At 48.3% G+C, this 26617-nt stretch overlaps 1 protein-coding gene across 4 annotated transcripts in view; it reads left to right on the top strand.

The window, feature by feature from the left end:
- The window catches only part of Rbfox1 (RNA binding protein, fox-1 homolog (C. elegans) 1), a 268086-nt gene that overhangs the window by 107565 nt on the left and 133904 nt on the right, over positions 1–26617 (top strand). The window lies entirely within an intron of this gene.

Below are 26617 nucleotides of genomic sequence, written 5' to 3'. Positions count from 1 at the left end.
GTTCCTTTTCTCTGCATATTCCCCTTTGTGAAATGGGCCTTGGACTACAGATTCCATCCATAAGGGTGTTGTTTGGGTTAGAGATGAAACCACACACTAAGCCCAGCATGTTAGGTCTCTAATCCCAGCTGCTAGGAGATGGAAGTCAGGAGGATCACGTTCTAAAGCCAGTCCAGGCAACACGTTCATCAGACCCCTCACCTCAACCAATCAGAAGGGTGGTGAGGTACACGTTTTCACCCCAGCTACACAGGAAACAGACAGGGGGATGGTGGTCCAGCCTTCCCACGCAGGGAACCTAAAGTGAACATCCCTGCTCCCCCCCCCGCCACATCTCAAAAATAACCTAAGCAGGGAAAGTGGGGAGGGGGACTTGGAGTGTGTCTCAAATGGTAGAGCACTCAGCAAGCATGAGACCCTGAATTCAAATCCCAATACTATAAAAAAAAAGGGTAAAGAGAAAAGTAACAGATAAGAATCAAAGAAATATAAACTAAAAGAAATAGAGGAGACGAGATAGAATAGAGCACACATTTGAAGTACAATGAAATCCTTGTTTTCTATTAATGTATGTTCATAGTTTTGAACCAGGAAGCTGAGCGCACACAAGCCAGGGGGCTTTCAGCTTTGTGGGAACTGTGAATCATAGCTACGCAGAATTTAGAGATTTGTGTGTGTGTCCACGGGCATCTCTACAGAATATATGCATACTTGGAAGTGACGTTAGCTGTAATAAACCATCCAGAACCAATCAATCAATCTCTGTCTATCCATCCAGCTGTCCTTCCTTCATTCATTCTTCCCTCCCTCCCTCCCTCCCTCCCTCCCTCCCTCCTTCCCTTCCTTCCCTTCCTTCCCTTCCTTCCCTTCCTTCCCTTCCTTCCCTTCCTTCCTTCCTTCCTTCCTTCCTTCCTTCCTTCCTTCCTGCCTTCCTGCCTTCCTTTCCTTCCTTCCTTCCTTTTTTTGGTGCTGGTCCTGGGGCTTGAAATCAGAACTGGACACTGTCCCTGAGCTTTTTCACTTGAGCCTAGCGCTCTACCACTTGAGCCACAGCGCCACTTCCAGTTTTCTGGTGATTCATTGGAGATAAGAGTCTCACGGACTTTCCTGCCCAGGTTGGCTTTGAATCTCAATCCTCCGATCTCAGCCTCCTGAGTAGCTGGGATTACGGGTGTGAGCACTGGGGCCGGGCAGGGCTCTTTTGCTGATAGGAACTTTCCTCCTCTGGTGGCCATGTTGACATTGTGCAGCAAGGCGCGTGGGACCAGATCTATGCAACATTGCGGGCACAGTTGGGCACCTTGTAATGTAAGACTCCAGGATGTTGGCCACCATCATAATATAGACCACACGTATCATCACGCTTGGGCCTGGGAACCCCAACTTTTCAGGAAGGGGAATGAGACTTAACTCTGGTCTAGCCAGTACTCAACTAGGACAGGATTATCAGCTTCTGAGCCCACAAACTGACCATAATTCTATTCTTGTTCTCCATGAAACTGCTCAGAGTCCACCCCACACCCCGACATTCTTCTCCCTTTCTATTTTTATAAATCAAGAGTGAGCTCTTGGCCTTGCTTTTCTCTTTGCTGCGGTCGCCTGAAGTTGACCTGGGGAGCTGGCCCCCACCAGTCAGAGTTTCACACTGTACCGAGAGGCGGGAAGTTTCCTTTCTGGTGTCTGTGGATGGCCTTGGTGGTGTTGGGGGGGGGGGGGGGGGGTGGGGGGCTCGCCTGGCTGCCTTTGTGCACACATCTCCCCGTATCTTGAACATCCTGCACGGTAGATGGTCCTGATCGCTACAGAAACCAGAGCAAAGAAGAGGCCAGAGTTTGAGCGACCTGCCCCGGGCCCCTGCCCCTGCTCCTGTGTGACACACGAGCCACCACCCGCATGTGAGCTCTGACAACGCACCTGCAGCGCTGAGGTCGCGACCCTGGGACTTGAACCGCAGCCTAGAACAGCGTGGGAGGGGAAGGGAGCCACGCCCGTGCCTGGAGAAGCACGCGTCCCGCCCCACGGTGACAGGCCTGACTCTCATCTCAGAAGCAGAGCACAGCATCTATCCACCACCGTCTCCATATCGGGGAGCGTGGCTTTGCCTGCCAGGCACAAAGACAAACAGGACCAACACTTAGAGTGTGGACAGAGAGAATCGACAGGAGATTCTGGCAGACCTGACATTGTAGTTAAACACCTCCCCGCCCCACCCCTTCCGTGATCTTGGGATCCCTAAACGTGATGATGTGTTGTCCAATGGCTTCATTCCTCTCGTCTGGGAAAGGACAATCCCATGGTGGGGTGGGGGGGGGTTTAACACATAAAAGCCTATTAGATGAATGCTTAGTATGGTGTCCTGTACCTAATAAGTCCTGGCGACAGAGAAGACAGATTCTGGATCGTCAGTATCTGGACTTAATGGATAAGATGCTTCATGGGGTTGTGGATGAAGAATATAAGAATAGTGGTAGAAAGGGAAAACTACAGTGTGGCTTGTTCCCTGGGGTGGGAAATGTGAGTATTTTCAAAGATGGGCGTTCTGTGGGTCTAAGTACTCAAGATGACAGATTCTTGGGGACACACACACACACAAACACGCACACACACACACACGCACACACACATGCACACATCCAGAGTAGAGAGCCAGGTGTGAGAATAAAGGAAACAGCATTCACTGGGAGAATCTCCACTTCAACTCATTGGTAGGGGAGCCTACAGGTCAGGTGTTTTCAGTATTAAAAGTACTCTGAGTGGTTGGGTGTACAGCCCAGGTCCAGAGTTCTTTCTCAGCACTCATCCCTAGTGGTGACATCTTCAATCGATTGGTTCAGCCATCAATAATCATGCTACTGTTTATATATTATAAAACATACCCACTTATGCCAACCACCGATGGCTCACACCTGTGATCATAGCTACTCAGGAGGCTGAGACCTTCAGGGTCATTATTTGAAGCCAGCCAAGGCAGAACATTCCATAGGATTCCATCCCCAATCAAGCAACAAAAAAAAGCAGGGCTGGAGGCATGGCTTCAATGGGAGAGTGCCGACTGAGCAAGCAAGCCAGCCAGCCAGCTGAGTATATGCTGTCGTGTTCTCCCTTGTAGGTTACGTGCCCTGCCCCATCCCTAGCTCAGGTCACCCGTGGCAAGTGTGGCTATTGGCCTGCATTTCTTATTGATGGAATCATACTCTCTTGCCCCCTTTTGTGTTGGACTTCTTTCACTCAGTTTACTAGTAGTTCCTGAGATACATCTATGGTACCACGTGTATTCACATTTCATTCCTGCATGGTACTGAGTTATATTCCATGGCGACAATCTGTCCAAGTCCATTTGTCCATTCACCAGCAAGTGGACATTTTGTTTCCATTTATTTTTTGCTCTTGTGACTACCATGGGATTTGAGTACCTGTGGTTGTATGGATACATGTTTTCCTCCTTTCCCACCCTCCCTCCTTCCCTCCCTCCCTTCATCCTCCTTCCTTCCACCCTCCCTCCCTTCACCTTCCTTCCTTCCACCCTCCCTCGCTTCCTTCCTTCCTTCCTCCCTCCCTCCCTTCCTTCCCTCCCCTCCTTCCTCCCTCCCTCCCTTCCTTCCTCCCTTCCTCCCTTCCTCCCTTCCTTCCTTCCTCCATTTAATACATAAGATAGTGACTCTGGTTTCCAAGGTGCCTGCCTTGCTTTTTCTTCCACCAAAATTCTAGCATTGAGCTTAAAAAAAGAGAGAGACTCCCAGCTGTTCCTTCTGTACCCATCCAGCGCCCACACCGCCTGGCCTCTGCTCTGTGTGGTTTAATGGCCACCTTTGGATTAACTGGTGACTGCGGATATTATTAGCACCAGGATATAGTAAAGAAGATGTTTGTCCCGCCCCATATGTCCTCATTTGCTCAGTCATTCGACCGCGTTTCATGCTCCTGTCTTACCAATCAACATTTGTTTGCAGGCTTCAATCCCCTCGTATTAATCCGTCATGTTTCTTTTTTTTCCTTTCTGGAATAACACAAGCCCCATGCTGAATCTGTAGAGAAGCCTGGATCACTCATGGAGGAAAATGCCTCCAGCCTGCTGTGAGCACCTCGGTGAGCACAGAGAGGAGACGCTGTTTCGCCCAGCCGTGTGGGATTCTGTTTTGCAACTGCAAGCCCTCATTTTACCCAGGCACACGCGTGTGCACACCCATGCACGCTTGTGTGCAGTCTCCTGGGGAGAGGAGATGCCTTCATGATGTTGTCTTGCTATGCACTGTGGCTTGTACATTCTTGGGAGACGTTTCCCTTCCTTCTGCATTTCTGCCCATGCCTTCACCATCTTCTTTGTTAAGTTGCAAGTGGATTCCCAGGCGTCACAGGTCTCTCGATCTCCCTGGAACCCAGCTGGCTGTGGCATCCTCCAACACGTGCTTTTTATATATACACTTTTGAGTTCTAAAAAGTGACAGGAAATGAGGTGGATTATCTGAGCTGTGACCCGAGTCTCGGGGCAAAGCAGTTCTCAACCCCCAAATGGGATCTTTATCTCTAAGATACTCATCTTGAGGTACGGCTTCCTCTGCAGAGAGGTTTTAAATAGATAAAATGCTCTAGGTAAGCATGTGTCTAAACGAAACCCACTTCTGCATTATGTAAAATACATAGGTATTTTGCATATAACATTTTACATATAATATGGAAAATACATCTTATTACTATATATATATATATATATATATATATATATCGTACTCCCCAATCTCTTTGATAGCTAAATATTAAATCTTTTGCCAATCATCTCTGGCTCCCCAAATCATTTGCTACTCAATTCATGGAGACTCAATAATATATGCCAGAGGAAAGGACAAATATGGCCCACCATCTCCTTTTTTAAATAAAGCTTTATTGGCCCACAGCCATACCCACTCAGGTTGCTTGCTCACTTGTGGCTGGAGATCTGAGTGTGGCAATGGACTTGTGGAACCGGCGAGTCTGAATATGATTCTCACCTGGCTCTTTACAGAAAAAGAGTGCTGATTTCCTGCTTTGTGGTTCCATTTGGTGCATCTGCAACTGTGTTGCTCTGTGGGTGGGTCCCTGTGGATATTTTACTGTGTTTGGACAGGCAGGCTCATCCTGTGCAGTGCATCGTAACCTTGAGTCACAGAGACATGCTACCCAGAAACCATGCCCCCTCCATGCAGACCCATCCACACAAACCACACCCCCTCCATGCAGAGCTATTCACACAAACCACGCCCCCTCCATGCAGAGCTATTCACACAAGCCACGCCCCCTCCATGCAGACCCATACACACAAACCACGCCCCCTCCATGCAGACCCACACACAAACCACGCCCCCTCCATGCAGAGCTATTCACACAAGCCACGCCCCCTCCATGCAGACCCACACACACAAACCACGCCCCCTCCATGCAGACCCATACACACAAACCACGCCCCCTCCATGCAGAGCTATTCACACAAACCATGTCCCTTCTAGTCACTGCTTAGGGAAAGACACATGCTGCCCAAATACCATGCACACTCACATCCAAGCACACACACTCCCTCTCATGCTTTCTTACTGGACATCCAACAACCACTTGAGTTAGGATTCTGCATAGCTCTGTTGAATAGGTCCTAGGCGAGGAGGGAGGGAGGGAGAGAGAGAAAAAGAGAGGGAGAGAGAAGGGGGGGGAGAGGGAAGCTGCAGCTTAATGGCGTCCCTCTCAGTCCCAGGGAAAAGCAAATCTTTATTACCAGCATCCAGTAATTTCTGCTCGGGGATTCCCATCCCTCTCGCATGGGTTTCTGTTTTCTGGGCCGTGTTTCTTGTTAACTCTGGAGCTGAGATTACAGGAAGCCCCACCCCGGTGCGCAGCGGAGCGCTCTCCGGAAGCCTTCACTGGAGGTGATGTTTAATTAAAGAGCCGATGTTAGAGGGGAAAGACCCGAGCAGACTGTAGTGCTAATCCTCTTGCCTGGCTCCGCATCCCTGTGTGCTGGTGATGGATGAAGTGCCCTCCCTCACATCTTCATCCCAAGAGTACACGAGCCCCCCCCCCCAGGCAGCAGGGGCTCACGCTTAGCACAGCCACCCAGCCCCATGGAGAATCCCAGAGCAGGACAAGACCTTCCTACGCTGCTTTCAGTATCTTCTTCCTTCCTGTGTGTTAGCATACAGGTGCAGATGGATAGAAAGATGAGAAATGGATAGATAACGGAAGATAGATACCTAGGTGACGATGGCAAGCAGATTGATGAGAGGTATATCCGTATTCAACAGGTAGATAATAGGTAGATAAGTGCTAAGTGGTAGGTGAACAATAGATGGTAGGTGGTAAAGCACATAGATGATTGGGAGCTAGAAGGTAAGTAGGTAGATATTTGATAGCTAATAAGTAGATAGGTAAAGAGATAAATAATGGGTAGATAGAGAAGTGGTAGGTAGGTAGGTAGATGACAAAGGGATGTTGGTAGATGTGATCGAGAAAGAAGAAGATAGGTAGATAGATAATAGCTAGATGATATGTTATCTACTCACCTTCCTACCTATCTATTTTTGATTGCATAACTATATTACTATTTCTACCCATCCATCCATTTACTTACATATTTCTGTATCTTGAATCTGTCTCTGTATCTATCAGCATATATTTATGCGGACATCGAGCTTACTGGCCTATTAATAGTTAATGTACACAATCTATGAATCTCAATGTTTGTGTTTCCCCTGTGTCGGTCTGTCCCTGTCTGTTTTCAAGTCTCTCTGTTCTATGTCTTACTATTTGTCCTTTTCCTTTCCCGGGTTACCTATGATGTCATGCTGGAATGCTTCTCGCTGTAGTCTGGGTTTACTGAGCAGTACTGATGTTTAAGTATCTTTGGTTGAGTGTCTCTCCCAATACCAGAAACTACTTTGGGTAACTTTGACAATGATTCTTTTCTCCCAGTGATAGCAGCATTTATTAATAAATATCTGAGCAGGCGTCGGTTTGTGATGCTAATAAGCATGATGTGCCAGTGAAGCGCTTCTAATTTTGGAGCTGAAAATACAACCGATGGGCTGGGAAGGTGGCTCAGTGGTAGAGCGCTTGCCTTGCATGCCTGAGGCCCTGGGTTCGATTCCTCAGTACCACATAAGCAAAAAGAAAAAAGCCGGAAGTGTGGTGCTGTGGCTCAAGTGGTAGAGCGCTAGCCTTGAGCTGAAGAGCTGAGGGACAGCGCCCAGGCCCAGAGTTCAGCCCCACAACTGGACTCCAAAAAGAAAAAGAAAAAAAAAGGAAAATACAACTGATGAGGGAATTCTTCGTACTTGCCTTTGGGAAGCCCTGGAGATCCACCTTAGGACCTTGAGCGTGCCAAACAATCATTTTCCTCTGAACATGGTTCTTTGTTCACAGGGCAGCATGCTCAGATAAGACTTTATTTCTGGGGGCTGGGAAGGTGGCTCAGTGGTTGAGCGCTTGCCTTGCATGCACGAGGCCCTGGGTTCGATTCCTCATCACCACATAAGCAAAAAGAAAAAAAGCCGGAAGTGGCGCTGTGGCTCAAGTGGTAGAGCGCTAGCCTTGAGCTGAAGAGCTGAGGGACAGCGCCCAGGCCCAGAGTTCAAGCCCCACAACTGAACCCTAAAAAAAAAGACTTTATTTCTTCCCTTGACTGAGGTATATACCATGATATCAAAAAGTGAAATGAGTTATCACGGTCAGAGGTTAGGTTAGGGAGTGAAATGATGGTGCTCTTGTTCCAAATGTACTTCTCTCCAAGGTGTGTATGTGTGTGTGTGTGTGTGTGTGTGTCTGTCTGTCTGTCCATCCATCCGTCCTTCCATCTGTCCGTCCAGGTAGGCCGATGTGTCCCCCTTATGTCTGCGCCCCCATTTGTGCTGTGTGTGAACATTGTTCCCCCATGGTTCCCAATTCCAGGAGACCGCTAACCCTCCAGCCATCTTCTGAGCCCAAATGAATTGGCAGAAACTTGTGATTTGACTTTCTCTCCTTCTTCAAGGCAGATGCTTTTCTCATTATGGAGAAAAGAATGACACTTAGTCTCACTAAGAGCTCCGACGTCCATAGTAATAGCTGTGCGGTTCTGGTCTCGCGGCTGCTGGCTCCGCCGTGCCCCGTGCTCCGCAGGACTGTGTCTCCGATGAGTTGAGATTTTCAGCCTGCGTGGGAACTTGCCTCCATCCCCAGGGTGGAAGGGTCTGGGACTCCTATTTCAGTGTGAGCACCTCAAGATTCCTCTAACCATCCAGGGCTGCCTGCGTCATTGGAGGGCTGGGGCCTGACAGAGAAAGCAACAATATGTTGGTGGGGAAGAATTAAAATAAGCTAAACTCCTGGTTTTTTTTATACTCCTGGATGCTGTGGGACAGAAGCCATGACTGAGAATGCAGTGTGAAAATATAACCTGGCTCCCGTGCGCAGGTACAGCGCTGGTTGAAGCCTCAGAGTGTCATTGACATCCAGTCTTGGTTAAAACATAGTAACCCGTGTCTCAAAACAAGAGAAAGTAGGAAGGAGGGCCTAGTACAGAGGCTCAGAGCTGTAAGCCCGGGGACGCAGGAGGCCATGGGGGGAAGAGGGCCAAGGTCTGAGGATAAACCAGGGAAATTGTTGCAAGACCTCATCCAAAAGATAACTGAAGTACACAGGGACTAGAGGCATAGCTCAAGGAGTCAAGCACCCACCTAGCAAGTACAAGGCCCTGAGTTCAAACCTTCGTGCAACAAAAAGAGTTATTGTAACTGAGCTCTGGTGGCTCACACCTATAATCAGAGCTAGTCAGGAGGCTGAGATCTGAGGATCGCCATTCAAAGCCAGCCCAGGGAGAAAAGTCCCCTTGAGACTCTGATCTCTAATTAACCACTTAAAAAACAGAAGTGGAGCTATGGTGCAAAGTGGTAGAGCGCTAGCCTTGAGCACAAAGAGGCTCAGGAACAGCACCCAGGCCCTGAGTTCAACCGTAACCACACCACCACCAAAACCCCCTGAATTATTATAGTGAATACAATAGAAAAATAAATTATATATATATATACACTATGAATTTATGTGTATTTATCTCATAGATATCTCAGATAACTCATATCTCTCCCAGATGTGTACCTATATATGGATATAAATATGTGATGCTCAGATATTTTCCATTCTCTACTGTGATATGAAAACATGAAATGAATTGTACCAGGTCAGAGGTTAAGGAGTGAAATTACAGTGCTCTTACTACAAATGTGATTCTCTCCATTACACACACACACACACACACACACACACACACACAATGAGAATGTAGGCTGATATGTATATATATATATGTATATATATATATATATCCTATATAAATTTTATACCATATGTACACGCAGCCTTCCTCCCACTGCACCCAGCCTTCCTCCGTCTCTTCCTTGCCCACAGTCCCGATTGACTCTCCAACTCACATTTCTATTGTTGCCTTGTTCTTGGCCTTGACGTGCTGTCCTGGGGGTGGGGGCCCCGGCAGGGCCCTTTCTCAGGTAGTACTCTCTGATTCCCTCTGTTGGAGGAACCAGACTCCACTGTAAGCAGATGTAAACCTTTGAGGGCTGGACCAGACATAGAGAATAAACACCAGCCAGAAGTGCAATGTGGTCCTGCTGATTGCCACAGTTCCCTTCAGGGTTACAAAGTCTTTTCTCTATTGATCTGTCCCTTTAAAGTGGTTTCCTCTCCTCACCTTGCTCAGAGGCAGAAGTAGGAGGATCAGGAGTTCAAAGTTGGCCTCGCCTCGGCGACGCAGCAAGGACCACCAATGCTATTGAAAACTATTTTTACGTGATACAAATTAGGTATAATCATAAATTATATGACATAATTTAGAATAATAACAAGCAGATTCCGTGTAACACTCATATCAGCTAAGTGACCCCCCAATTGACGACTAGATAAAGAAAATGCGGCGCCAGTAATACAATGCAGTATTCATTCGGAAACAAGAAAGACATTATGGCATTTGCGGGGGAAAACGGAGGAACTGGAGATCCTCCAGTTAAGCAAGACAAGCTGATGTCCGAAACAGAATTTGCATGTGCTTTCGCTCACACATAGAATCAAGGCAAAATTAACATGACATGCTTGTAGAAGGAGACATATATATATATATATATTCTGATATATATATATTCTGATATATATATATATATATATATAAAATATGGGAAACTCCAGGAGATGGAGAGGGGAGGGAGACAGAGGGGTGACTTTGAGAATAGCATGTTTATATTTGTATGTGTGTGTGTATGTATGTGCATGTGAAAATCACATAATCAAACACACAGATTGTTGGGAAAGAGGTGTAAACAGGAAAGAGATGGGGTGAATGTGATCAAGGGACATTGTATGTGAATATCACCACGAAACTCCTTTGGGCAGTTAATCTATGCGAATCAGTTGTATTAAAATGGTTCAGGCATGTCAGGTGCAACGGGAAATCTTTTCATTCAGTGGCCAGCCCCAGCCTGGGGAGGGGGAGGGGAGGGGACAGTTGAGAAGGGTCGTTTGTGTCTCAGTCCTGAGTCTGATTTTTACCACCGTGTCTAGCTAGAGCCTGCACGGCCTAAACACGGCCCTGAAACATCATCTCACTAACTGATTTTAGGCAAATCAGAGCCAAAACTCTTTCTAGGATGCCAAAGCATGGTTCTGGGGTAATGTTTCCACATTCCCAGCCCTGGGGAGCAGAGGTGTGTTGTGTGGGTGTGTGGCGGGGGGTGAGGGTGGGGGGGTAAAACTTTATTTTCCCAGCATGCACTTCCGGTGTGATGGTGAGCTTGATGAGTCACACTTAGTCTGTCCGAGTTCCTTTCTTTTCTCCTGCTGTCCCAGGCTGAGTTTAGATGGATCCTTTCTTTCCTGTGACATTTTCCTTCACCCGGTATATACCGCCATCCAAGTCGTTTCTCTTTAAAGTAACAAGAGCCACAGAAATGGCGGAGACACCATCATTATTGTAACAAATGGACGTTGAGTGTTTATTTTGTGACAGTGGAGCGGTAGGAAATGTGTAGGGGTTATTGAATTCACAACACAAATAACTCGGGAAAGACTTGGCTGTCTGTATCCCCGTCCTAAGAGGGACCCTGAGGAATAAGGAAGATGTGCTGTTTTCTTTTTCCAAAGTCGTGCATCTTGGTAAGGGGAAAAGGCTGCATTCCGGTCGTAGGCCTCCTGTGAGGGAGATGATTCTAGAACTCAACATGTTGGGTTCTTCAGTGTCAGGAACCGAGTCATTATCTTTCCAGTTTTTTTTTTCCCCAAACAAGTGCAATCTCATTGAAAATGCTCATGAGAATTGTTTTTTTGATGAATCGTTTAGGTTCCTCACAAAGCCTTCTCTATACAGAGGAAAGCAATGAGGGAAAAGCCTAGAAGATTCCTACTGAACGCAGAGGGCCGTCCTCTGTAGACCCCAGCCTGGCTGCCTTCACATTCTGGCAGTTAGTAGCAGCATGTCTGTGTGCACTTCTCTCTCTCTTCTGAGCCTCAGTTTCCTCTTCTTTTAAATGGGTATTTATACTATTCAACTTAGAATTCTGGCGAGCATTTAGTGAGAAAATGGAGATAAATCATTTAAGGTGCAAAGGGCTTTATAAAACATCATCACCACCACCATCATCACCAGCACCACCATCATCACCAGCACCACCATCATCATCATCACCATCATCATCATCACCACCACCATCATCATCGCCACCATCATCATCATCACCATCATCATCATCATCACCATCATCATCACCATCATCATCATCACCACCATCATCATCACCACCATCATCATCACCACCATCATCATCATCACCATCATCATCATCATCACCACCATCATCATCACCACCATCATCACCATCATCATCATCATCATCACCATCATCATCATCACCACCATCATCATCACCACCATCATCATCACCACCATCATCATCATCACCATCATCATCATCACCATCATCATCATCATCACCACCATCATCATCACCACCATCATCACCATCATCATCATCATCATCATCATCACCACCATCATCATCATCACCAGCACTTCTCTACTCCCCACCCATGGCAAATATCCAAGTACTTGGCTGAATTCATGGTTGACCTTGTTTCGCTTGAACTAATTTATATTCCTGCTGTGTAACCTCTAGCAAACATGGTGTTTCATTTGATCTCTTTAGTACTCTCGTTAAGAAAGATTACAAGCTGACCTAGGAATCGCAGGATATGGTGACCTGTAGACCCAGCTACTCAGGAGGCTGAAGTCTGAGGATGGCGGTTTGGAGCCAGCCCAGGCAGAAAAGACTCTTATCTCCAAATAACTACCAGAAAACTGGAAGGAAAGTTGTGGCTCAAAGTGGTAGAGTCCTAACCTTGAGCACAAATAAAGCTCAGGGACAGCACCCAAGTCCTGAGTTCAAGCCCCATTACCGACAAAAATAAATGCTGGACACAATAATACAATTTCCACATTACATGTAATGTTGTTCTAATGAGTACCTTTTTTTGTTGGGGGGAGGGGTGGATCGCTCGAATCATACTGAAATGAGACAATTTAAAGTTGGTATTTTGTATAGCACGCAGGAAAGCCTGAGATACAGTTAATCCCGCTGTTGGCACAAATCTGGAAAGTGGATCTCTGATTCCTTCTGGCCTTCCCCCAACCCACAGCAGCCCTCCAGGCACACAGGTCTGGTCTGGCCTGACCATTTCTGTCTCTGAATCTGTTCAGTAGCCTTGTTAAAGGCTCCAATCTTCTTGCTTGCTCCATGTGATGATTTTCCGTTCTTCTTGATACACCCTTGATGTTATTTACTGCCCCCAAATTCCAGGTTCCCGTGATGCCTATCTGGCCACATACTCTTCATTCGCTCTGTTCTCTTATGGCCTGGGAATGCTAGGTATAATTCCCCCGCCCCCTCTCTGATTGTCTCCTAACTCTCTCCAGCCTGTCCTGGAGTCTCATCTCCATCACTGCTTCCAGTGAGATGCACTCAGCCCCCTCTGTCCCTGGGTGGGGAGCCCTCTTGTCCATTCTGTAGAATAAATCTGGATGAAGAAATGGATGGACTGGATGGACAGATGGATGAGTGGGTGACATCCAACCAACCACATATCTATGAGATTTCAAACACAGCTGATTTCTTTCTGATCCAATCCAGTGGATAAAGCTTTCAGAGAAAGCTGCATCTGCAGATGACTTGAGCTCTCTGTGTCCTGGAGTGTGTTCACACCAGAGCGGTTCACACCGGAGGGTGTTCACACCAGAGCATGTTCAAGGGCTCTTTTCAGATCTCTCTCTCTCTCTCTCTCTCTCTCTCTCTCTCTCACACACACACACACACACACACACACACAGAGTGAATGTTTGGTCTCTGTAGGCTATTTGTAGGGAGTTTATTTCATCTTTGCTGAAAGCTGCCTGGTATAAATATTAGTCAGTTGATTTCACACAGAGTTAAAACAAGCTTGGCAAAAAAACAAAAACCCTAAAAAACCTTTGACCTCTCTTGTCCCCAAATAGGTGCTCTAGACAGATTCTCAGAGTCCCGGGAGCTTTGCCGGGTCTGGTGTGGTAAGAGCTGTGTTCTGTTTCGGGAGCAGCCTTCTGTGAAGGCTGAATTTGGGGGTAATGTTGCAAGCCCAATTGTGGAAAGCCAAGGATTTTAGAAGGACAAAGCAGGGGTGACATGAATGCCAACTTCCCTCTTCTGGGTGCCTCTCCGTGAGATGATTTCTCAAGATAGTCTCTTGGGCACCAAGATGGTGGTTTGCTCTTTGTCACGAAGGAGCTGGGGCTTTGGATATTTGAATGGTCCAAGTTCTATCTCAGCTGAGCTGCTAGCCAATGGTGAAGCTGGCTTCAACTCAGGCTTTGTAATATTATATCCAAACCAATTGATATACACCTAGCACTGCTTAGCTGAGCAATTTGGTGGGAGAAAGAGAAATAGTTTATATCTCAGCTAGACAATTTATTAACTGTCTAATCTGGGAAATAGCAGTGAGTGAACTTAGCCCTGAGCTCTTCTGGGAATGGTCATGAATGGTTTCCATCTCATTCCATATTGAACAGGAGACTCAAAACACAATCTTGTGTAATCCAGGCACCAGTGAGTAGCATACACCTGTAATCCTAGTTACTCAGAAGGTTGGGATCTGAGGATCACAGTTCAAAGCCAGCTCAGGCAGGAAAGTCTGAGAGACTCACCTCCACTTCACCACCAGAAAACCACTGTGGCTCAAAGTGGTAGCACGCCAGCCTTGAGCATCAAAGAGTCTCAGGTACAGAGCCCAGAGGCCTTGGGTTCAGGCCCCAGGACTAGCAAAAAAAAGAGAGAACAAAGTCATGTATAAGTGTCCCCAGTCACCGTTTTATCCTATCCCTGGCTGAACTGTGGTGGTACTGGTGATGAAGATCATGGTTTTCTGGTCTCTTCAGCTTGAATAGACTACCTGTTTCCTCTTTTTGGCATTTGAGTTGCTTCATAGGCAAAAGTAAGACCCTGAGTGTAGTTGAAATGATCTTCTTCTTCCTGTCTTCCTCCCCTTCAAGAGTTGCACCTATGTCAAGAGTTGTAGCCTATGTCATTGTTGCACCGGTTCTTTGATTTAACCGCAGTGTGATGATCTCTCTCCCTGTGCATGACTAGAACATTTTGGGTCATCTCTGTATGAATATTCTGGAAAACAGACCTGGGCCTCCACCATTAAGAACCTCAGAACCACGTTTTCTTTGGCTCTCTAGCTTTACCTCTATATTTCGTGGGTCCTAGATCTCAGAAAAGAAAAAAAAAAGATAGTGCTTACTTTTTCTTGCCTGAAATCTGCCATTCTGAGCGTGAGATGTTTGCCCTCTAGTTTACGCATTCGGCTGGTCTTCCTGTGTAGTGTTTTACCAACCATTCTTTATTGTTTTTGACCACTCTTCAACTACATGCTTATGCTTCTGTCCTTCTGGAAAGTCGTCCTTTGCCAACCCCTTTCTGGGCTTTGTATTTCTTCCCTCCTGCCACATGCTCTTAAAAATCCCCGAACTACCCCGAGACTCTGCCCTCCAGGCGGTATGGCGGTACCTGGGGTATGTCCCCCTTGCTCACCGTTCTGGCCCCAAATCCACCATCGCACTGGCATCGAGCAGAGGCCTCATCTCCACTGCTGACGCAATTACATGCGGATCGTGTTCTCACCTATTTGAATACCTTGCTGCCCTTGCTCCCCAGCAGTTCCTAATTTCATTTCTTCCGAGTCCAACTATAATTCATTTTATGACAGTCCCCCACCCCCATGCCCTGGGTGGTTGTTTTTTTTTTTTTTTCCTCTCCAGTTGGCAAACTATTACAGGCTGTAACTTATGCAACACGCAGTGAAAGACAAGGTCATCTTTTATTCTCGTTGCCTGTTACAGTAACCAGATCAGACATCTTTCGGCAAGCGGGATGAACGCAAGCCGGCCGATATTTATCACGTCACACACCTGGTTACAAAAAGTGGAAGGGCTGGAGGGAAATCTGAATGGTGCGTGTGAAGGGGTGCACACCCTTCGGGAGCTTGCATGCAGTCTTTTACTGAGTGGCACGTGACTTGCTTGTGAAGAAATGAGACAGTTTGAAGTTCACTCTGATGGGTGGCCTCGTGGGTTCATTAAAAACGTTCACGTGTGAAGGTAACACCCCAGATGCGGTTTAAAGGATCAAATTCTTTCTCGTCTTATATTCCTTTTCCCTCCCTTGAGTAACTTCTCGCTGGCCTACCAACATTGTGGCATTTGCTTTTCAAGCTCACAGAATGGGATGATCGTAGATGTGTTCATCTCAGCCCACAGAGGCCACCAGGAAGAGCCAGCTTTGGGAGGAAGATCCCAGATTTAAGAATGAGTTGTATCACCCAGGCACCAGTGGCTCACGCCTGTAATCCTAGCTACTCAGGAGACTGAGATCTGAGAATCGTGGTTCAAAGCCAACCTGGGCAGGAAGGCCCATGACGTTCTTACTTCCAATAAACCACCAGAAAACCGGAAGTGGCGCTATGGCTCAAGTGGTAGAGCGCTCGCCTTGAGCTGAAGAGCTCAGGGACAGCGCCCAGGCCCAGAGTTCAAGCCCCACGACCCAAAAAGTAAAAACGAAACCAACAACAACAAAGAATGAGTTGTACCCAGGGGCTGACTTTTAAGGAAGCATTTATGAATACAGTACCTCTCCATTGGTGTCACCCCTTCACACTCCCATGCGCCCCCCTGAGACCCACCCCTTCCCTTACTTTCCTTAACTTCGTGGCATAAACAACAAAATCTATGAAATCTCTACTGTGTTCTCCCCGCGTCTCCCCTCAGTCCCGCCCCCTTCCCTCTTGCCAGCTGTCATTTCCTGGTGCTGATTTCATTGGGCTTCGATTCTGTGTTTAGTATGGTAGACATGAGGGAGAGCTAAAGTAGTATTAAACTCCTTCAAGTAACAGGGACTATTCATACCCAACAGAGCCGCCATTGTGTTGGCCTTTGGGTGTATGTGTATGTGTGGGGGGGGTAGGCTGGGGTTCTGTGTGAGTCCTCTTAAGGGCAGATAGGCAGGGAGGAGTTTGGGATTCATGTTCCAGTCACCAGAGTATTTTGAATGCTTGTGTGGCCATGCGCGTGTGTGTATAGATTGTGTGTGTGTGCGTGTACCCTTGTGACACCCCGCAAAGCTCGCAGCTACCATGGTAAAAAAAGGGAATGAGCAACAAGACAGAGGAAGTTCCGGTACTCAGGGAGTTTGCAGTCTAGTTGAAGACAGGAAGTGCCACGCGCGCGGCGTGTCAGCATCTGGTGAGGCTTGGAGCGAGACGAGAAATGCCCTCTTTCCCTGAGGCTCCAGAGACGTCCATGTGTTAAGAGACAAGCACATCTCCCTTTGAAACCATGGCCCCAGACGCAGGCCTCTCTAGGATCTCTGCCAGTATGGAGGAGCGCCGACACTATTTCATTGCCACTAACTGTGGAGGAGTGGAGGAGAAACGCGGCCTCCACGCCGCCACCTGCCGCTCCACAGGGAGAACGGGAGTGGAACCTTCTGCAAACACAACGCCTCGTCTCCCCGCAAGCCTGCAGCCCACTCCCTGGGGCCGGGGTTCTGTCAGCCGGGGACAAGAAGGCTCTGTCCACTCCGAGCCTCCCTGTGGAGGCCGTGAACGGCAGCCAACCGTGTTCCCAGGAGGCTGTGTGCGGTGGGTCGCTCTTTTCCTGGCTGATGGTTTGCTGGGATTATGGCCCCCGGGCCACGTCAGAGGTCTTTCTGTGTGTGGACCGAAGCCAGATTGCTCTTGAACCCATACCCAGCCGTTTAGGAACCCAGAGCCCAGCCCTCCCCCGGTCCTGAACACCCAGCACCGACAAGCTGCGAGTAGGAGAAGAGAGCTGACCTCCTTGAAAAAGAGGAGAGGGTCGAGCTGCCAGGGAGTGGCGAAGTGAGGGGAGGAGGGCGGAGCCTCCTTGGCTCTCGGCCTCAGTGTTTACAACGATGATTGGTACATAGTTGGTGTTCAAGAAAGGATGGACTTCCCATCGACCATGATCATTAGCATTGTCATTACCACCACCTCTACCGCCATCACCACCATTACCTGATATCACCTCTGTAAACACCGCCATCTCCACCACCACCACCACCATCATTACCACCATCATCATCATCACCACCACCTCCATCATACCACCACCATTATCACTATAACCACCATCATTACCACCACCATCACTGTCATGAATACCTCCATCACCACCATCTTCTTTTGGCATGGATTCAATTATAGGAAGTGTTCCATTGGAGCAGATTCAATTCAAATTCTTTTACTAATCTACTCGTTCTTAAACACCAGGGGACATTTCCTGTAGCACCTCAGTTTTCTTATGCATAAAGAATACTGTCATGTCTATCTTGTGCACTGTTCATAAAAAGGACCTGACCCACAGCAGATGAGGGCCCAGTGAGCCTCATTGTTTTCCAGATGGACCAGAGAGGGCCCCATCTCCTCCCCATACAAGGACTTGTGTGTGCGATGAAGGAGTCCCTGTCTAAGAGTTATGTGAGTTGAACAAGGTCCATGGGAGGCACAGTGGTGACAAACCCTGGGGGTTACCTAGCACCGTCTTGTTTGACTGTTTTTCACTTATGTTTTACCATGATCCTTCAGAGGTTTTGCATAGCTAACCAAGTCACCTGCATAAAGGTCTTTACAAAACAATGTCACCTCCTCTTCTTCTGTTCTGTTCCCGTGTAGTATATTTGACTTGAAGAACCTTCGTTTAATGATCTTCATATAGATTTTATACTTCAAGAAATCTCTTACACACCCAACACACACACATACATACACACATACACATACACACACAGAGTTTGAAAGATACGCATTTCCATTTTTGCCCAGGATAGTGTATGAGAATATCCCCAGGGCAGCATTTAATGGTGCCTAAGGCTATAAGGCTATAGATCTGCTTCAGAATTTGTGTCTGATTTGGTTTTGAAGAATCTCTGGGTAGCTGAATGAGTAAAAGACCGTGTTAGGTTGCACAGATGAAAGATCTGTGTCCAATCATATTCCTCTGATTGTCTCTGCTCAAAACTCTGTGTTCATCATTTCCCTAGAGTATTTGTTGTTCCTCCAAGGAGATTGGCCATCTCCAGTCTTATCACCCTCTTCCCAAGTTAAAGGATAGAAAGTGAGCTTTGCAGTGGGGCAACAGCAGTTCACACCTGTCATCCTAGCTACACAGAAGGCTGAGATCTGAGGATCGTGGTTCAAAGCCAGCTCAGGCAGGAAAGTCTGAGAGACGCTTATCTCCAATGAACCACCAGAAAACCAGAAGTGGCGCTGTGGCTCAAAGTGGTAGAGCACTAGCCTTGAGTGAAAAAGAGCTTTGGGACAACACCTAGGCCCCGAGTTCAAGACTGACGACTGGCAACAACAGCAAAGAGAAGGGAGGAAGGAAGGAAGGAAGCAAGCAAGCAAGCATTGACCAGAAGGGGAGAAAAATAAAAAGCTCTGGGCTCTGGGCTGTGGTTGCTGTTCTCAATTGCAGAGCTAGAGTTTCATATGAAAGGACCCTGGGGCCTCTTGCTAAGCAATTCAGAGAAGGAAGCCAACTTATCCTTTGAAGGAAACAGAATGGCTGGTCTTTTATTCTAAGGCTGATTACCCACTGTGTTGGAGGTACTCCCAGAGTATGATGGGAAATGAGAAATCTGAGGCTGACACAAATATTGTTTATCCGGGTTTGCTTCCCAACTTAAGGAAGTTGGGACAGGAAATAAGTCACACAGGGATTCTTTAAACCAGAGCATGTGAGGCAGACCGAAAGGAAACTTGAATTCTTCCAGATAGGTCTTCAGCTCTTCCCCCATCCTCTCTCTTAGGATTTAATTACAAGTGTAACCATTTCCAAAACTCCATCTGTGCCCTTCAGCGGAGTTGGATGGATCTTTTCATTGGGAGAGAAGGACCAAGAGGTAAAAAGTAAAAGCCAAAAGTTCCAGAGAAGAGCACAGGGTATAGTGGCTCCTGCCTATAATCCTAGCCCTAGGGAGGTAGAGAGGGAGATCCCAGTTCATGGCCATCTGAGCTACAGAGAAAGACCTTCTCTCAAAAAGGAAATAGTTCAAGGAAAGGTAGAAAGCAAGACTGGTGTGCTTTTCCTTCACCACATTTATAGTGAGATTTTTGTGGTCAGCTATTAGTTCTTTTACTGAAAAAGAAAAAAAAAACCGATGTGAGCCCTTGGGTCTTACTTAGGTCTATAAAAACAAGATGAAGCCGGGTTCTGATGGCTCACGCCTGTCATCCTAAGCTACGCAGAAGGCTGAGATCTGAGGATCATGGTTCAAAGCCAGCCCCGGCCAAAAAACAAAAAAACAAGATGGTTCGGATGGTTTGGAATTTCACTCGCCACTTGGCCCAACGCATGTGCATGAGTTGACAGTACACTTAAGTACCTCGTGTGTGTGTGTGTGTGTGTGTGTGTGTGTGTGTGTGTTCATGTGACTTTTCACTTTATTCTTACCATACCCCTCCATCATTGTCACGCTTTCCCATCTCTCTTGAAGATGCCTGGTACTTGTAACACTGATGTTTTACTGCACCCCCTTTGGACCGCTTCTTAAAGGCAATTAAAGAAAGAACTGCATTCTTGCAGCAGAATCCTGACCGACCCCATCACACAGAAACAAAGGCTGTGGTTGCAAGCAAGGCAGCGCCCCCCCCATCTAAGATCCAGCTGCCAAGCAGCTGGATTGGGGAATCTTCCTGATCATAACTTGTAGTGTTCTCAGATGGACGTACAGTTCTCCCCCAGCTCTGTGAGGCCGTGACGCCGACAGGATATTTTTCAAATCCAGTGTATCTGTGTCTCTATCTCCATCTCTCCAAGCATCCTTCAGCCCCCTTCTCGCTCTCTTCTCCCACGACTCTTCAACATTGCCCTCTTGCCTCTTTAAAAAAATGAGAGAGAGAGAGAAAAAAAAAAGATAGTAGCAAGCTCCCTGTGGATTTTTTTTTTATAACTTTGCATACCGTATATTTAGTTTAGTAATGAAAAATCCCAGCTCCAGGCTGTGCATAGGAGAGCATTTCTAATGTTTTTTAAACAGCTATTCATGTAGTCGAGCGCTCGGTTGCGTGCATGTGTGTGTGTGCGTGCGCGTGTGCGTGTGTTTTCCTTTTCCTCGTCACCCTCTGCTCAGTGGTGAACTCAGCATCGGGAGGAGGAGCGAGCTGTGATTGACAGATGAGCCAAGCCTCCCTTGTAGGAGAGTCCTGTCAGGGGCTGGTTTGGGGAGCAGTCAGGTGTTGAAGGGGGGGGGAGTCTGTCAGCCAGGCGGCCTTCCCTCCCTCCACATCGACACCCCCTGGGCAAACCCACGGGGGCCCAGCCCACACTCCCCCGCCTCACTCCCCCACCCCTCCGCCTCTTAATCGAGCCTGGCATCGGGCAGATGTGATGTGCTGCGGGATTTAAACAGCCGCTAAGTTTATGGAGGAGAGCGCCTTTGGGATGGTACGGCAGGTAGGCTGCATTCGGTTTGATTTTTATTTCCCACCGGCAGTCGAGATGGGATTGTGGCGGAAGGACTTTCCTTGCGTTAAGTTCATCCTGACTGGAATACAGACTCTGGGGAAACAGGAATGTCAATGAAGTGTGTGTGTGTGTGTGCATGCATGCACGCGTGTGTGCCCTGCATTCCACTCTGTGCAGATCTGAGCTGGTCTTAGGACCAGCAGGTTCACGGTGTCATTTTGCATTTTTCCCCCCTCCTTGTTCTAACATCTCCCCGAGGGGCCTGTTGGAGCTTATAGCTCATTTCAGCTCAGCACAAGAGGCTTTCTCTGAAGATGAACCATTTCTTGCCAGGGAAGTAGATCGGTCCCAGCTGCTAAACTAAAGTAAAGCAAACTGTCAGCAAGGCAGGAAACTGCAGCCAGCCACAGGCCGCGAATAGTTTCATCCACATTCACTTAGCAAGGGGCCATGAGGTGTGTGTGTGGGGGGGGGTGGATCTCATTGCCATGGCTGCCACTGGCTTTGAATGAATGGGCTGAGGCCATCAGTGGGGTTACGAAATCTTGACAGCTCCTGGACATTTCTTCATTATAATGCTGGGGTTGAATCCAGAAGAGAGTGTCTTTAGGGGAAGAAAGAGAGACGGACAGGGTAGAGACAAATTCCCGAGGGAAGGGGGAGGGGTCATTTAAGGAGTGTGGGAAAGCTTAGGGGAGATGTGCGCACACACACACACGTGCGTGCACATACGTACACCCACACATACACAGAGACGTAAGAAAATGCTTGATTACTCTGAGTCTACCTGGGAAGGCACACCAAAAATAAAACAAAAACAAAAAATTTCTTTCCTTGGTGAGAGTCAGAGACAAGAGCAGACCTTTTGTGCTCTGCCACGGTTGAGATGTGGTTCGCATCCGATTTCGAGCCAAACTCTTTTGCCAAGTGTATGTGGCTACCGCCCTTTGCTCTCTCTTTAGTTCTTCCCCAACTCCTTGATTCAAATCACCCAGGGTGCCGAATGGGAGCGCAGGGCTGTTTCCTAAACCATATCAACACCAACACCATCTCCTGAGCACCCCCCTGCCGACTCCCCACATCCCTTAGTATGAAATTTAAGGGTCTGATGTGTTTCCGTGCTGGGGAGGAGAGTCTCTGGGAATGTATATACATGCACCAGGCTAAATGGCCAGATTACAGTTGTTTGTCTTAAAATAGCAGCCGTGCTCTATTTCATGCTTCAGTAAAATACTTAAATTGAAATGACTTCTTCCCCTTCCCCCCACCCTAACCCCTTTGCTTTTAGGAATGAGACTTGATTGCATGTTAATAATCCTTTTTGCTCTCAATCAGCCAGTGAAAATCTACCCATTGGGCCATCTTGAGAGTTCCATGTCATCATGGCCTTCTGCGAGTGGTTCTAATGAATGCCGAGAGGTGCTCCTTTAGCCATTTGATGCTTGGGGTTGTGGTGGCTTGTCTCTAAAGTAGTTGTACGGATGAAGCTTCCGTTCAGCATGTCCATTTATGAGGACCGGGCACCGTGAGGGGCGTTGTCTTTTCCATCATTCCATTATTCCAAGCTCCTGCTCAGACCCGCAGCAGCAAGACTGAGCTTGAAAACTTGAGATCCTGAGCGCCCTCCACCCACCTTCCCCCTCCCTCTCTTGTGTACTTAACAGCTACCCAAGAACATTCTGGCACTGGCAATTGGATGTTAGCTTTGCAGAAGCTTTCGATGGGGGGGGGGAGAGGGGACACTTGCAAAGCCATCACCTCCCCTTAGAGGAGGAACACCCCCACCCCCGAGCACCCCCACTCTGCAAGTCTCTGTGATTATTCTATTTATGTAGGGAAAGTTGGGGCGGGGTGGGGGGGTTGGCATAGGGAAAGGAGGCAGCAGCCTCTGAAAATGAGGGAATGTCTGGCCTTCAGAATGCTCCCCATAATTTTTCCTGTCACTGTCAGCGATACAGAGGTAGCTTCAGCTTTCTACGGGAGCCTGGTCCTGAGCCCAAGATGCGGCACAACCTGGAGTGGGGAAGGTGCCCTTACCGTTCGTGTAGTTTTCCAGAAATACGTTCCCGCCGAGCTAAGAATCCAGGAACAATCCCTTAGAGAGAGAGAGAGAGAGAGAGGGAACAAAGGCATGTCTGGAGCGGAGGGAAGGTGAAAGGTAATTCCATAGGCAGTACAGTGATTTTAATTAAATATTAGCTGTAATTAGCCTGAAGTGCAAATGTTGGGAATATTAATTAGGGTCTCCCTGGGGCGGCTGTCGGGGTGAATAAAGTAACCGTAGGAGGCCTCCCACCAACATCTGTTGGGGAGTTCCAGGTGTGGGTTGCATTCTAGAAGAGTCCAGCCCCACCCTGCCCCATGTGCCTGGGAAAGGTTGGCTAGCTACTGCTCTGGCTTCCAGTGCTTGACTTCTGAGAGCCAGCTCAGCGCCCTGTGTCTGTCTGGACGGCTTTTGGCTTTGGTTAGAACAAGGAGGTTTGCTCTGGCTCCGGTGATGCACTTACGTCCCAGGGGCTTCTACTAGAGAAGAGCCTGAAGCCTGGCTTCAGAGCTGACACACGTTTTCCATGCCCCTGTGTCAATCACCTTTCAAGGGCCCACCCCTGCGACCACCAGCCAAGCAGAATCGCCAACATCTATCCAAGTCAGCTACCCCACAAGTAAGAGATGTAAACCACCAATGTGGGGGCCTTGGGGCTGGGGGTGTGGGATGGAGAGGGGTTTGTTTCTCTGGAAAACAAGAAGCCACTGCCGCCCCTCTAGGTGCTACTTTGGCCAAAGGAGAGAGAAAGCAGGGTCTGAGTTTGACTCCTGGCTTCTCTTCGGAATGACCTGTATCTGTGGCTTTGCTTAGAAGCAGGATCCAGGGCAGGTGCGGAACGCCTTCCGCTGCTGCTGGGTGATGCGAGAGCAGAGGTCCAGCACGTACAGAGGAGGCATTGTAGACATCTGAGCTATTGTTGGGGAGGGGGTCGAGGGTCAAGGGTGACCCTTCCATGGGAGAGGACTGGCCTTCACACAGCGGCCATCACCAACCTGGCCTCCACCTTCCAGATGCCAGGAGCACTTCCTTCCCCAGTGTGTGCCAAAACCAAACATGTCCCCCACTCATCCCCGGCACCCCCTGGACAGCAGTACCCATGACAGTGCCCGTTACTCGGCTTGACTTCGGAGCGCCCTCTAGAAGCAGGGGCTGCCTTCCCCGGGAGAGCCTCGAAAGCCCGAGGCCCCGGGAACCTGTCTCTCGATGGGCTACGTTCTGCGAAGTGTGTAGCCTGTGCCCCTTCTAAGACAGAAAGCTCGCGGTGGAACGGAAAGCAAATTTCAGAGGCGATTCTGAGTCATTCTGTGCGGCAGCCTGAGCTCTGCCAGTCTGCAGAACCCAGCTGGGAGCCTTGGGGAAGGCAGCCTGCCCTCCCTTTCTGTCTCTTCCTGCTTCTCTGCAGCTTTGTATCCTGCGCTTATAGCTGATGTGTCCATATCTAACGCTGTTTTGCCAAAGACACCAATGAAACTTCTGCAGAGACTCCAGGGCTAAGTGGTAGAAACTTGTCTGGGCCACGGAGCCCTTCTGACAATGATCCATCTCTGTGTCCATAGACAACAAGTGAAAACGTCAACACGGCTGTGTCTCGATAAAACTTTATTCACCAAAACAAGCAGAGGGCCAGATTAGCCCCATCAACCATTCACCAATCCTTCTCTGGCTCCTCCTACTATGTCCCCTGCTGCCAACTTAAACCTTTTAGGGAACCCAGACTTCATTTTTTTTAAAGCGTATAATTAGTCAATGCGCATAATTGTCACTTTGCATCAAGGCCTGCTGCTGGGGCTGGGGAATGCCATGGTGAATGTGACCTCCTCCTCCTCCTCCTCCCCCCCCCTCCTCTCTGTCTTCCTCCTCCTCCTCCTCCTCCTCTTCCTTGTGTGGCAGGAACACCCAGGCAAACAGCAGGCCAGAGTGCCAGCTGTGTGGAGGAAGGAGCTTTTGATTGGGACTCTGGATAAAGAAGGGTTTTCCAGACAAGGGAGAGGCAGAGCATTCAAATAGAGAGGGTCAGATGTGGCTACATCTCCAATAGAATGTACTTGGATCTAAGCAGGGTCCCAGCTGCACCCCACAAACACACAGGACAATTCTATTCTTTCTAGGATGTCTCCACAGTGACAGCAGCAGCGTGGACAGATCCTCCACTGTGCCCAGGGCTGCAGGAAATGGGAGGGAGGGAGGGAGGGAGGAAGGGAAGTAGGAAAAGGAAGAAAGGAAGGAAGAGAAGGAGGGGAAGGAAGGAAGGAGAGAAGGAGGGAGGGAGGAAGGAAGAGAAGGAGGGAAAAGAGGAAGGGAAGGAGGAAAAGGAAGGAAGGAAAGAAGGGAAGGGAGGGAAGGAAGTCGGGTAAGGAAGGAAGGAAGAGAAGGAGAGGGAGGAAGGAGAGAAGGAAGGAGGGGAGGAGGGAGGAAATGAGAGAAATGGAGAAAGAAAGGAGGAGAGAAGGAAGGAAGAGAAGGAAGGAAAGGAAGAAAAAGGGGAAGGAGCCGGGCCCCAGTGGCTCATGCCTGTCATCCTAGCTACTCAAGAGGCTGAGATCTGAGGATCCCGGTTCAAAGCCAGCCCAGGCAGGAAAGTCCATGAAACTCTTATCTCCAATAAACCACCAGAAAACCAGAAGTGGCGCTGTGGCTCAAGTGGTAGAGCGCTCGCCTTGAGCTGAACAGCTGAGGGACAGCGCCCAGGCCCAGAGTTCAAGACCCACAACTGACAAAAAAAAAGTGGGGGAGAGGAAAGAAAGAGGGAAAGGAAGGAAGGAAGAGAAGGAGAAAGGAGGGAAGGGAAAGACAGGAAGGGAGAGAGGAAAAGGAAGGAAGGAGGGAAGGAAGAAAAGAAAGAAAGAAGGGAAGGAGTAGACCCTTTGATGGAAGTCCAATGGCATAGATTGGGACAAATTAGTCTGGAGGAGGAAGTAGAAAGGAAGGAATGTTTTTCCACTTGTGAGAAGGTTTAAAACCCATCTCAAGCTCGTTCTCTTCCAAGAGTCATCTTTAACCTTCCAATGCAAGGTCCTCTCTACACAAATGTGTAAAACCCTGGGTGGCAGGGTGTGGGGTGCGGGGCTGAGAACCTCTCCCCTCCCCCATCCTCAGCACGTCTGGGTTGAATTCAGGTTGCATTAGCAGTGTCAGTGGTAGGTGGCGAGGAAATGCCAGCTCACCTGACATTTTTGGCCCGAGTCATTAGGGAAGGACTAAAGTCGCATCTCATTGACCGCGGACAGTGGAAAAACCTGGTGTTGGGTGGCTCTAATTGCTAAGCCGTTTGATTTCTCTCTGTATATCTCCGTCTCTGTCTCTCTCCCCTTCTTCCGCCCCTCCTCTTTCTGACTGTACAGTGGCATCTTTGGAGAGCATGGAAAATTTGAACCTCTAGGCTGCTGTTTTGCATGCGGGTGTGTGAAGGGTGGGGGAGGAGTTACTGGGGTGGAGGTGGAAGGAGAGAGGGAGATGCTTCTAGAAATGGAAACATGAGTTCAGTTTTGTTGTGTTTTTCT

The sequence above is a fragment of the Dipodomys ordii genome, unplaced genomic scaffold (assembly GCF_000151885.1).
Source record: "Dipodomys ordii isolate 6190 unplaced genomic scaffold, Dord_2.0 Scaffold14, whole genome shotgun sequence".
Taxonomy (NCBI): Eukaryota; Metazoa; Chordata; class Mammalia; order Rodentia; family Heteromyidae; genus Dipodomys; species Dipodomys ordii.
Note: the sequence above shows the minus strand (reverse complement) of the source record. Positions and strands in the feature narration are given on the sequence as shown.